Raw genomic sequence first — 14178 nt, 5'->3', positions numbered from 1 at the left:
AAAGAAGAGAAACATCAAGGGCTACAAAGACTAAAGATATTGAATCAGCAAAACAGGCTCCAAGCAAAGTTTTGTGCTACTCTGATCTTCAGGTTGTAGGCTACTTCTTTCATCTTGTGGTGAGTGTTCATCTTTATATTATAAAAGAAAACTGTCTGTTACAAACTCACAATATATGAATATGACCAGCTCTGTGGTGAGGGTTTTCCTCAACCGTAAGCCAAATGCCGGGAGATTCGGGCCACAATGTCTCTGAATATCACCGGTCTCATTCATCATCGAAATCTTATCCATAATCACTGCCTGCTGGATCACATCCTTTGGCTGCGTAACTGCCTGCTCATTCCTCTTCCTTAGCATTGAGTTTCGTGTGGACATTATTGTCCAGTTTCGACACTAGAGCGCAGCAAGTAACTGCCGTTGAATTGGCTGTACTAAATGTGTAGAATTAATTATACTGTCTTATTTGACATCTTAGAAGTAATTACAGTGTTTGTCAGTTATTGTTTATTAATGATATGATTTTCTTCTTTAAAATAGGCTACATTGGAAGAAAGGAACATTCGGTTTGAAATACATTTAATTTTGTGAGATATAAAACTTGGTTTCCTGAAATAACAATATTAATTATAATATATTTGCAATGGTGTCTTGTTGTGCCCCTTTCTGCAAAGCGCACAGAGGAAAATTGAAATTCAGAAGATTATCATTTCATGAATTTCCATCTAATAGTGAGCTGCGGGAAAAGTGGTTAAAGGTTAAATATTATATCAAGAGAAGGTGACAAAAGAGGAAGTAAGTGGATTCCTTCTGATCGTTCATGTGTGTGTAGTTTACACTTCAAACAAGAAGATTTTAAAGAAGATACAAAATATAGGAAACTGAAAAATTTGTCGATACCAAGTATATTTCCTGGATATCCTTCATACAAGAAACCTTCTAACAAGAGGAAGAGAAAAGTCAGAAACTCAAGTTCATCATTCTCCGAGAAGAACAACGTCTCAATATTGGCTGCACAATGTCAGGAGGACATTGAAGCCGAATATCGTGAGAAAGACATAGAAGCCGAAATTATAAAAGACAAGGCAGATGTAAACGTATATTCCAGACATATTGCTGTTCATGTAAATACTGTAAGATTAAGTGAACTGGAATACCATAAAAAATTAAATAAAAATCTTCGAGCGAAAGTGTACAGACTCGAAAACAAAATTGTGGAAATAGAGAAGGAACTTCAAGAGGCGAAGGAAGAAATTAATAGCTATACTGAGACAAAGTCAGTAAAAGGTAAAAGGTAAAGGTATCCCTGTAATATGCCATGAAGGCACTTAGGGGACATGGAGGTATAGCCCCATGGTTTCCATGACCTCGTCACTAGAATGAGGTGGTGTGGTCGGCACCACAGGAAAGACCTGTTAATCAATTTTATAGGAGGATGAGTGAACCTCAGGTCCGTTCTGAAAGTTTGGCAACAAGAAAAAATCCTGTCACCACCTGGGATCGAACCCCGGACCTTCTAGTCCGTAGCCAGTTGCTCTACCAACTGAGCTACCTGAGAGAAAGTCAGTAGATAACAGGAAGGAATCAGCACATGATGGCTACAAAATGGCTGCATATATATACTGGATCAAATTAGAAATTAAAAAAAAAATCGTCCAAAATGGTCCGAGCCAATTATTCGGTACTGCTTATGTTGGCGAATATCGCCTCCTAAAGGCTACGACTTTGGAAGAAATTTGAAATTAATACAAGCATCGTCGCGCAGCATATTAGATAGGCATATGGGCTCAACGGAATATGGCATTGGTGTTTCCCCTTTAATTAAACAGACACTTAAGTTAGAAGCCACAAAATTGAATGAAATTGAGAAAGTAGTTTCTCTTATATGCGATGAAATGGCAATAAAAGAAAGCTTGCTTTATAATAAAGAAAAGGATAAAATTTTTGGTTTAGTCGAAGCTGAAGGAGTTTCTAATAAAGAAATAGGAATAAATCCCGTCTTAGCCAACAAACTTCTGTGTTTAGTTATTCATGGATTATTTACCAAGTACACAATACCGGCAGCATATTTCATGGTACGAAATTTGCAAGGAAATGATCTGCTCTTATTAGTTCAGCAAGTGTTGAAAGCTGTAAAGACTTGGATTTCATGTGCTTCGGCTTGTAACTGATAACCATAGAACTAATACTGCTATGTTTAAGGGTTTAGGCAGCGGAGATCTACAGCCTTGCGTAGTACACCCATGTAACTTGCAACATAATTTATATTTAAGTTTTGATTACTGTCACATCATCAAAAACAACCGTTCACAGTTTCTAGACCAGGATATAGCAGACAGAGAAGGAATGATCAGTTCAAAATTCATCAAGGAACTATACAGGATACAAAAGGACTTAGCTGTGAAACCCATTCGATTTCTAATGAGGAAGCATGTCGAACCCAGTTCCTTTGAGGAAATGAACGTTCTTTATGCTGTACAGACATTTTCACTGGAAGTTACAAGCACTTTGGACTATATGAAGGACAATCATATAGTCCTACGTCTGACATCTTGGGTAAATTTTTCAGAAGCAGGACCAACAATACGTTTCATGAAAAATGTGTACAAATTTTTTACTGTACACAACATAAGCGATAAATTATCTGTTTACAGTATTTTACTCGGCATTTCTTTTCGGGGACGGGGGAGAATTTTTTAATGAGCGCAAAATTTATCACACTTCAAATGGGCCTTTTATATATGGGGAAGTTACTTTGTGGCAATACTGAACTTAATAAAACAGTAGACCAAGTGTCCGTATAACAATTTCATGGATTGGAAGATACTGCAGGAAGATACCACATACTGTCGTTAATTCAAACCGTGATTTCCAATAATCTTGTAGCTCGGTTAAAGGAAGCATATATTTTTTCGTAAATATGTTTAAACTTGTTGAAATATTTTATATAAGTTTCAAATATTATTTTTATTACGTTAATTGATTTTAATAATAATTTTAGTAAATGCCTAAAGCAAGTATAGGCCTACTTGTTTGGATGTAGTATTGCTTAGAAAAAAAATTAAGTTTTAATTTCAGTATTAATAGTATTACATATTAAGCATTGCGGAAGGATTCGGACACCCTGGGCCATCGTTTCCATAAACCCTTGTCTCTTCTAGTACCTAAGACTTCGTAATAATAGTTATTTTAGGGTATTCTGCATATATTGATAATGTTAATAGTGGTGGGCACTACCTGCCACCTAGTGGCAAAATAACTTTTTTCAAGACTCGCACATAAGCGTTGATTGAGCAGGCAGTGTAAACAGCCATAGGATGTGATCCAGCAGGCAGTGTCCATAACAAATCAGTAATGTAGGGCTCTGAGTTCTGCAGTCACAACTGGCCTACGTCTAGGTTCATGATACTAACGGAGTGGGCTATGGAAATTCTGCTCTCCTTAGCAACGGTTTTGTTGTGAATTGTTTTGTAGCTTTCTGACGAGAAATAAAAACTGTTCTTCAGTTTCACTTAATCAGTATATTGTATTTTAGCTACAATATTGGTGACCCCGACGTGATATGAACACGCACGAAGATACAGAGCAAAGTTCTTTATCAACTAGTAGTGGTGACAGAGTCGTTGTGTGTGCAGAACATATTGAGAAGCCTCCTCCATTCTACAAGGACGATCCAGATCTATGGTTTGCAGTAGTGGAAAATGCTCTCAGTTTCGCAGGGATTACTCGAGATCAAGCAAAATTCCAATATATAGTAAGTAACGCTGATCATACGTTTATTCCAATTATAGCTGATTTAATTAAATCCCCACCAGCCACGGGCAGGCATAACGCTATTAAAACACGTATCATTGCCGCTTTTGCTGAACCAATCAACAAAAGACTCAATAGATTATTGAGCGGGATACCTATAGGAGAGAAACGACCGTCCCACTATCTACAAGAGCTCAGAAGTTTAGCTTCCGGTCATTTAGGTGAAGAAGTCCTCAAGTCACTCTTCTTAGCACAACTAGCACCCACTATTAGAATGTCTTTGCTTTGCAGAGAAGAGGATAGTTTGGACAAGCTAGCATTTTTAGCTGACAAGATGCAGGAGACGAACGTAACAACTCAAATGTCAGTAGCTCGGCAAGAACCCTTTACATTATCGACTATTGTTGACGAGGTTACGGAATTGAAAAGCAAAGTAGACGAGTTATGCAAATTGTCAAAGTACAAATCTCCTCATCTTAAAAATAACGGCGGGTCGTCATCCGATACCCAACGAAGTAAACTTTACAAACAGAAGAAAGATAAAGTTTGCTACTATCATTTTAAGTTTGGAGCTAACGCGAGACGATGTGTACAGCCTTGTTGCTGGAGCTTAGAGAAGAATTCGGAAAACTAGTGACGTCGTCTGGAGTCGAGGCGGTCCATGACGAGAGATTTAAAAATCGTCTCATTGTTACAGACAAGATTAATCACTTGAACTTTCTCGTTGACACGGGAGCTGATTTATCTGTTCTTCCCCGTTCTAAGGCAAACTTCATCGGTAAGCAACCAGCTGATTTCAAACTATATGCAGCGAATGGGTCAGTCATAGATACCTATGGCGAGAGGCTCATTACACTGGACCTTAATCTAGGACGCCAATATCCATGGAAGTTCACAATTGCTAACATTTCTCAGCCTATACTTGGAGCTGATTTTTTGAAACACTATGGCATTCTAGTTAATCTCAAGCAGCGAAAGCTTACAGACCCTTCAACGGCCAGAGCTACAATTGGCAAGTTAACCACAGTTACTTTGTCAACCTTTTCTACGATAGCTAGCGGAAAATACGAGCTGTTATTGCGAGAATTTATTGACATAACTAAGGTTCCGCCATTTATTGGTCCAGCAAAACATGGTGTGGAACATCACATCAAAACGAAGGGCTCACCTATCAAAGAACGTGCTCGACGTCTTACATCTGAGAGGCTTAAGGTCGCTAAAGCGGAGTTTGATTATATGCTATCTCAAGGTATCTGTACTCCCTCGAGCAGTCCCTGGGCTAGTCCTCTTCATCTCGTTTCTAAAAAGAACGGAGGATGGAGACCCTGTGGGGATTACCGTCGTTTAAATGCTACAACTATCCCTGATAAGTATCCAGTTCCTCATATACATGACGTAACTCAACGGCTAAACGGTTGTACCATTTTCAGTACTCTTGACCTTACCAGAGCCTATCACCAAGTACCCATAGCTCCAGACGATCGCGCCAAGACTGCAGTAATAACGCCCTTCGGTCTTTTCGAATTCAACGTCATGACCTTTGGATTACGCAATGCTGCGCAGACTATGCAACGTCTAATGGATAGCGTATTTCGTGGACTTGACTTCTGCACGTGTTACATCGACGACTTATTGATAGCATCGAAAGACGAGGAACAGCATGAACAGCATCTTCGTCTTGTTTTCCAGAGGTTGCGTGAACATGGACTTTCTATTAACTTATCCAAGTGTTCTTTCGGCGTCAGTGAAGTTAACTACTTAGGCTACACAATCAATGAACATGGTGTTAGGCCGCTTGAAGATCGTATTAAGGCAATTGCAGACTACCCCAAGCCTAAGACCATTGCCGACTTGCGCAAGTTTCTCGGTATTATTAATTTTTACAGACGTTTCCTCCGCAGTGCGGCGCAGATACAAGCCCCGCTACATATTCATCTTTACGGTGCAAAAAAGAATGACAAGCGTCTTATTACGTGGGATAGAGAGGCTGAAGAGGCATTTGAGCTATGCAAACAACAATTAGCAAAAGCAACTCTCTTAGTTCACCCACATGACAATGCTACTCTAGCTCTTCGCACGGATGCTTCTGATATTTCTTCTGGGGCTGTGCTCGAGCAGTACAATTTCGGTCGTTGGGAACCTTTGGGTTTTTTCTCTAAGAAACATACCAATGCGGAAATTAAATACAGCACATATGATCGTGAACTGTTAGCAATTTACAAAAGCCTTAAGTATTTTCGTTATATGGTTGAAGGACGAAGACTGATTATCGTAACTGATCACAAACCATTGATTCAAGCTTTTAATCAAAGTGCGGACAAAGCTTCGCCGAGGCAGCTCCGTCACTTGGATTTCATTAGTCAATTTACGACGCAAATCGTCCACGTTAAGGGTGCAGACAACACTGTAGCAGACTGTTTGTCACGTATAGGTGCCATAGACATGCCGACGCTAATATCCGCAGATGAACTCATGGCTGCACAGGCTGCTGATGAAGAACTTCAACATCTTCTTCAATCTAATTCGACCAGCTTAAAATTAACAAAAATTCCGCTGACTGAATTAAAGGAAGAAATTTATTGTGATGTTTCGATGCAGGTCATTCGACCTTACATCCCATCTTGTCTTCGCAAGAAAGTTTTCGATAACATTCACAACCTGTCTCACCCTAGCGGTAAAGCAACTAAGAAACTTATACAGCGCAAGTTTGTTTGGCCTAGAATGAATAAAGAAATTATGCTGTGGGCTCGTATGTGTCTTCAGTGTCAGAGAAGTAAAATAAGTCGTCACCACAAAAATGTGCCCGTACACATTCCTATGCCAAGCGCGCGGTTCGCTCACGTACATATAGATATCATTGGTCCGTTTCCAGTTGTCAAAGGTTTTCAGTATTGCCTGACAATGATTGATAGATTCACAAGGTGGCCTGAAGCGGTCCCGATATCTGAAGTTTCTGCAGAGACTATTGTAGATGCATTCTTCAGGACTTGGATTGCGAGATTCGGCGCACCTGCCACTATTACAACAGACAGAGGCTCGCAATTTGAATCTGCTATTTTTCGAGCGTTTTGTAATCTCATTGGTTCTACAAAAATACGCACGACAGCCTTTCATCCGGCCTCAAACGGCATGATAGAGCGTTGGCATAGATCATTGAAAGCCGCTATCATGTGTCACACGGGATCTAAATGTTGGATCGATATCTTACCGGCTGTCCTACTTGGATTGCGCTCCAGCATCAAAGAAGATTGTGACGCTTCGCGCGCAGAAATGGTTTACAGAACGACGCTAAGACTTCCGGGAGAGTTTTTCGTCGACGACAAAACCGAACTGTCGCAGCGAGCCTTCGCTGAAAAACACAGACAGTTAATGCGCACTGTCAGATCGACCCCCGCTGCTCACCACTGCAATAGAAGAGCTTTTCAGCATAAGACACTATATACGTGTACGCATGTCTTTGTTCGTGTGGCAACTACAGGATCCCTTGTACCACCGTATGAAGGACCGTATAGAATTCTTCGTAGGATATCTGACTACGTGTTCGAAGTCGATATTCACGGGAGCCCTAAAACCATTTCCACAGAAAGACTTAAGCCAGCTTTCTATGAAGTCTTCTCTGAAGATGATGGGAACAAGACCTCCGATCATCAGAGACCAAGTTCTTCAAATCCCCCACCATTCAGAACTTATCCTGGTGCAAGAAAAGTTTCGTGACTCAGCGTCACTGGGAGGGGAGTACATGTAAGGCTCTGAGTTCTGCAGTCACAACTGGCCTACATCTAGGTTCATGATACTAACGGAGTGGGCTATGGAAATTCTGCTCTCCTTAGCAACGGTTTTGTTGTGAATTGTTTTGTAGCTTTCTGACGAGAAATAAAAACTGTTCTTCAGTTTCACTTAATCAGTATATTGTATTTTAGCTACAGTAATACATATACAGTCTCCATCTAGTTCACAACAATAGAACTAGTCTCAACAATAGTACACAGGCCTTCGGATTTCACCCAGAAGATTAACTCACGATGTGACCAAAGATGATAAAGCGAGTATAAATAATTGCAGGGGAAAATATATATATGAATGACATCACAAACAGCCAGGGCCATTGTTATTTTTGACATGAGGGCTTGGCCAAAAGAAGTTCAAATCAGATTGACACATGTCTCTATAAATTTCTTACTTGTTTGCCAAACACAGTAACAAACCAGGTAATTTTGTTTTTAGACAATTGTGCTGGACAAAACAAGAACAAATTCATTTCCTCATTACTTTTGTACTGCGTAACTAACCTGAGTCATATAATGTCATAACTAGGGAAATGAAGTTCATGCATTTGCATATTTGTTCTCTATCGTTGTGTGAATATGCTGAAAGATTATCTACATGAATCACAAATTTCTGAATACAATGATATTACTTTTATTGTGTATAAAAGTGCATATTTTGCCTTTTATTTTAACATTTATGCAGGGAAACTCCATATTATGAATGTTTATTTGTCTTTCCCTCATTTTTAAAAGTGTGTAACCTCGTAAACAAGACTAATTTATGTTTATGAATTTTGAATGTAACGATGACGCCTTCATGGGAAGCCTCTCAAGTTAGCAATTTGTATTCCTTTATTGCAGTCTTTAGCAGATTTCGATAGAACAATGTCCAGTTTAACATCAGTTCCAGGAAATGTAGGAGATAAGTGAACGAGAAAACAGCAAATATTCTTTCCAAAAACCCTGGCTATTATCAGCTTAAAGAAATTCAAGATATAGCCTACTCGAAGGAAAAACACCCCAAAAACCAACAAAATTTCTATAGAACAGCTCCCAGATTTTGTGCAAACCCCTCTTACTTTTTGTGACGTAGAACGAAGTTTTTCGCGCTACAAAGCTATGCTGAGAGACGACAGGCGAAGAATGACAACAGAAAACATACGTCACTGCTTAGTTGTGAACTGTAACAGCATAAATGGAGCATTCAGCAATGAGGCAACCACTTCAAAATCCATAGACTAAACGTAAGTTACCTATACCTTATTATTCTGTTAAAATAATCTCTCAGACTGATAATGCATATTTTGTAGCATATTTATCTATTTTTACGGCATAAATGCATACATATTCTTCACGTTTTCAGGGCATGAACTTCCTTTCCCTGGTCATAGCACAGAAATTTTTAATCACAGGTCATACCCAGAATGAGAATGACTGTGCATTTTACTATTGAACGATGGGGGTGGGAAGAGTTCTTAAAGGAGGACCTATTATACTGCCAACGACGCAATAGGTACCAGTACTGAAATTGGTCAAGAGAAAAGGCAATACCCTATGTGCAAAGTCAATGAACTAGATACACCAGACATCTTAGATTTGAAATACTTAACACAACAAATGGAAAATAATTTTTCCAGAAATGAAAATGGTGATAATGTAAACTGGTCTAAGATGAAGACCGTGGAGGTTAGAAAACAGGATCCTTTCGCCATCTCCTATGAACAAGGTGATTTAAAAAAAAAACAAGTATTCGACAAAAAAGGAAAGGCAAGTCTTCTTTAGCAATACTAAAGCCAGCATTTTCTTCGCCTCCAGGGATAATTGCGGAGGGGGGGGGATGGGGGAATTTGCTTGATGTTTGTAAAAGTGGTATCATTCCAAGCATCCATGCTCAATTTTTATAAAACTTTGAAAGTTTCCAATGGTGTTGAAGAAAATAGAGTTACATTTGACTAACAAATAAACACATGCTTTTTCTCACTACAAGATGCAATTTATTTATTATTATTATTGTAGTCATCCTGGTTGGTGTAATTTATTTCTTTTTATTGTTGTAATAATCCTGATACCAACCAATCTCATTTTGTTTCCAAATCTATATTTGACATATTTTTCCATTGCATTATCTGAACTTATTACATAGTCATATTAGGAAAAACCTGTTGCAAATAATAAATATTATGTAATACAGTTACAGTATATCTGAGAAGTTTTGTCTGGATATTTTAATGCGAAAGTATTGCAACTAAAAAAAAGTCACATAAAAATTACATAAAATAAATACCGACAAAATTAATTTTTTAATAAACTTCATCATCATCATCATCATCCTTCACGAATTAGGCCTCTGTAGACCTGTTTCGGCCCCATCTAGCAGTCTTCTTAAAGGTCTTCATGGTCGACGATGTCCTCTATGCTTATACTGCATCATAATTTTTGGGATTCTTGAATTTTCCATTCTTCTTACATGATCTAGCCAACTGAATTTGTATCTGCTAATTTTTTCTTCTACTGACTCTACTTCTAATTGTTCTAAAATTTCTTCGTTCCTTTTTCGGTCTAAAAGAGTATATCCTGCTGTCCTGAAAAATTTCATTTCCTTTGCTTTGATTCTGTTCATGTCTCTTTTCTTTAATGTCCAAATCTCACTTCCGTATAAAAGGGAGGGTAATACTAGTGTATTATATATTTTTATTCTTGTAGATTTTTGTACTAATTTAGCTTTTACTGTATTGTTTATTATTCCTAGAATTTGTGTAAATTTGGTAATTTTCTTGTTCACATCTTTTTCATTTTGATAAAATATTTCACAACCCATCCTCACCTTCTCGTGGTCCACCCTGTTTCTACCAACGATGAAATGGCGACCGAGTCACAGCGGTATAACTGTTTCATCAAATGCAGAGGAAATGCTGCATTACAAGCCTGTCCAGAGGCTAAAAGTAGCAGCCCCACTACTGGACTACCTAACGATAAGGCTAGTAACCTATCTTAGGGAAAATTACATTACTTTCAAGCCTCAAAAAAGCAGTATAAGGATTTAATAAACTTCTATAACAATAATTAATGTATATACCAATTTTCATTGCTGTGAGATGATTATCTGATTTACCATCTACAATGGAAACTTTAGGAAAATGTATTATACATCTTTCGCGTGTTAAATATTTTAGTACCTGGTTAACTAGTTTCAGAGTTCTGAAGATGGCCCATAACAGGCTGATACTAGTTAACCAGGTACTGTAATATTTAACACACAAAACATCATAATACATATTAGGAAGTGATATAGTATTAAAAGTTGTGTAATCAAAATGGAAAACTTTAAATGGCTCTACTGAAAAATCTCTATTTTTGAGTTGTAACAGTCTCGTTCTGAGTCATCAAGTTATTTTTCAATATGATATCATTAAAAGCGACATACGCAGCAGATTAAATCGGTTAAGGCACTTGCCTGCCGATCCTGAGTTGTGCTCGGGCACGGGTTCGATTCCCGCTTGGGCTGATTTCTGGTTGGGTTTTTTCCGAGGTTTTCCCCAATCGTAAGGAAAATGTCAGGTAATCTATGTCGAATCCTCAGTCTCATCTCGCCAAATACTGTATCTTCTCACTATCACCAATTCCACCGACATTAAATAACCTCGTAGTTGATACAGCGTCGTTAAATAACCAAGTAAATAAATATGCAGTAGATTAGCTGATTTTCATTTAGTATGCCAATTGAAACTATGTTCAGCTATTCACCCCGATATTGACAAACTGGGGAAAGCTAAAAGGTACTAGCATTCCTCTTCAGAACATGTGCACCACGAATAATAATATTATGCGACTGTCTCTATTATATTATTATACGGCAGGCATTCTGGACTCTCAAGTTTATCATACTGGAGAGAACACTCAGCAAAAAACTCAGAATAGAAATATTGGAGACCCGCGTAACTCCTGTACTGTTATATGGGTGTCAGACATGGTCTCTCACTGCCAAACTTCGTCTCCAAATATACCAAAGGAAGATGCTGAGAAGGATACTAGGCTTATCACTGAGGGACAGAGTTCCAAACGAAGTGCTACAAAATATGTCAGCAATTAAAGATCCAGCACTGCAAGCCACCAATACCAAATGGAAGTGGGGAGACCATGTTGCAAGACTTAGAGATGGAAGATGGACGCAGAAAGTCACACTATGGGACCCCCGCATTGGCAAGAGATCAGCAGAAGACCAAGAAGAAGATGGGCTGACCTCTTCAGTGAACGAGTAGGAAGCCATTGGTCAAGCAGAGCAAGAAATAGGGAAGACTGGAAAAACCTAAGAAAACAAGTGAACAGTGACTAAAACCAGTGCGACAGAAACAAGTGAACAATATCAAAACACTGCAGAATGTGAACCAAGTGAACAATTTCAAGCATGTAAACACCTCTTATGGGGAGTAGCTCACAGCGTGAGACAAATAGAGCTCTCCCTCTATAGGAGGAGGCCTTTGCCCTTAACAGGACATTTTTAGATTAATCATTTCATTTCATTTCAGTGTTCTGTATTGCATTGTGTTACTTACAAACCGTCTTCAAATACGCCACTGGCGACGACATAGCCAGCGGTGAGTCAAAGTATATCTCACCCTACTTGCGAGTTTCGCATCCCTGTACTAGACCCTTCAGATTCATCCACTTCATCTGATGAAGAATGCATAATTTTATAAATTTATCGAATAACTGTTTTCAAACATTCTTTTTCTGGCACAGATGGACCTATAAAATTGGCTCACCTCCTCCTTGTTATTTACTTACTGTTATCTTATTTATTTTCTCATAGATATAGTGCTACAGTGCTGGACGATCAATAATATCTATTAAAATATTGTAGACCTAGATGTGAAATACTTTTTGTGGAGTGGCCAATGAGTATTATAATTACTCTTATTAAATTTATAATAACAAATTCTGTATATTTTCAGAAACCTAATCTTGAACATCATACATCACATACCAGGACTTCACATAAAATAGTAGGTACCAGATAAGAGTGACCGGATATTGATCTCTGATGAATATAGTCAGGTATGACCAACATTTTACAATGTGACTCAATTAAAGTTCTTAAAATATTGGCTAATGTTGTTTTAAGTTGTGAAATAAGAATATTAAAATTACGAACGTAATTCCAAATATGAAATAAAAATGTCATGAAAATGATGTTCTTTGCCATTATACAGCAAGGTATGTTAAATATTTGTCCATTGTAAAATTCTTGCAAATCCAGTTTTCTTCCATTGCAGTATTTTTTCTCTTTGCTGTAATCCTTCCCCGAGATGAATGATAAGAAAGATGATGGTTTGTTTTTAGCCTCCCCAAAAATATATATATAGACTGTTAAAATTTCTCTCATTTCAATTCCTCAGGATTTGTAAGAGGCTTCTCAAGACACATGCACGCACGCGCACACGCACACACACACACGTGTTCTGCCCAAAGGCAGGACTTTCACTGCAAACCCAGCATTCTCAAATCTTTCCTATTCTCTGCATTCCACTTAGTCTCTGCACATGATCCTTATGCAGTGACACCTCATATATTATTAAACTGACCTTTGAAATGACCTTAAAATTCAAAATATATCATTCAAAATATATCAATCAAAGTAAATTCATGTTTAATATTTGAGGAGAAAAATTCGCTCTGGTGCCGGGGATCGAACCCGGGTCCTTGGTTCTACGTACCAAGCGCTCTGACCACTGAGCTACGCCGAATTCAATCCACAGCACCGGATCGAATTCTCCTCCTTCAATGTTTCCCTTTATGACCTGACTCCAAGTTAGGCATATATGTTGACGTATATGTCCAATGTCAACTGCCATTATACTAGGAGCGCACTCAGCTGAGTGACTTATTTGGCCGAGATTCAGCAGTTAAGTGCACAATAATCTGTGCAGACATATGCACTGCTAGCTATGAGAATATTATAGATTTATTAATTTGTCATACAGAATATTCTCTGTAATATTGACAATTAATATTTGAGGAGAAAAATTCGCTTTGGCACCGGGGATCAAACCCGGGTCCTTGGTTCTACGTACAAAGTGCTCTGACCACTGAGGTACACCGAATTCAATCCACAGCACCGGATCGAATTCTCCTCCTTCAATGTTTCCCTTTATGACCTGACTCCAAGTTAGGCATATACGTTGACGTATATGTCCAATGTCAACTGCCATTATACTAGGAGCACACTTAGCTGAGTGACTCATATCGTCGTTGTTTCTGCAATAACTCCTATGTGCAAAATACACAAATTTTCAGTAGGAGGAAAAAACACATTTATTCATCTTCATACGTATTGTGAATTCTTACATTTTCGAAAGGAAGAAATATAATTACATATAGGAGATTTTATTATTTGTTGTATCACTATTTAAGTTAATTTAATAGAAAAATAAATCTGAAAATCGATAAATATGTCACATAGGAGTTATTGCAGAAACAACGACGACATGTAGCTACACACAGGGTTGCCAGGTGATGAGTGATATTATGGTAACATGATACCGGTACTGAAGTTATCCTTTTCTACCAAAGATTATAATAAATTCTTACACTACGAAATATGCAGTTTGTATCAGAACTTTATTTTTCACTAAATAAACTCAACCTTAAACCAACAATT

General features: G+C 38.2%; 2 protein-coding genes across 2 annotated transcripts in view; one reads left to right on the top strand and one right to left on the bottom strand.

Annotated features, from left to right (window-relative positions):
* Positions 1-14178, bottom strand: part of LOC138705100 (conserved oligomeric Golgi complex subunit 4-like) — a 481496-nt gene that overhangs the window by 191504 nt on the left and 275814 nt on the right. The gene's annotated exons all lie outside the window — the stretch shown is intronic.
* LOC138705116 (CD2 antigen cytoplasmic tail-binding protein 2 homolog) overlaps positions 1-14178 on the top strand; it is a 143259-nt gene that overhangs the window by 4664 nt on the left and 124417 nt on the right. Inside the window, exon 2 of the mRNA XM_069833763.1 lies at positions 12473-12575. The gene's annotated coding sequence lies outside the window, so the exon portion shown is untranslated. The remainder of the gene's footprint in view (positions 1-12472; positions 12576-14178) is intronic.

The sequence above is a fragment of the Periplaneta americana genome, chromosome 1 (assembly GCF_040183065.1).
Source record: "Periplaneta americana isolate PAMFEO1 chromosome 1, P.americana_PAMFEO1_priV1, whole genome shotgun sequence".
Taxonomy (NCBI): Eukaryota; Metazoa; Arthropoda; class Insecta; order Blattodea; family Blattidae; genus Periplaneta; species Periplaneta americana.
This window is presented reverse-complemented; position numbering and strand designations above follow the sequence as displayed.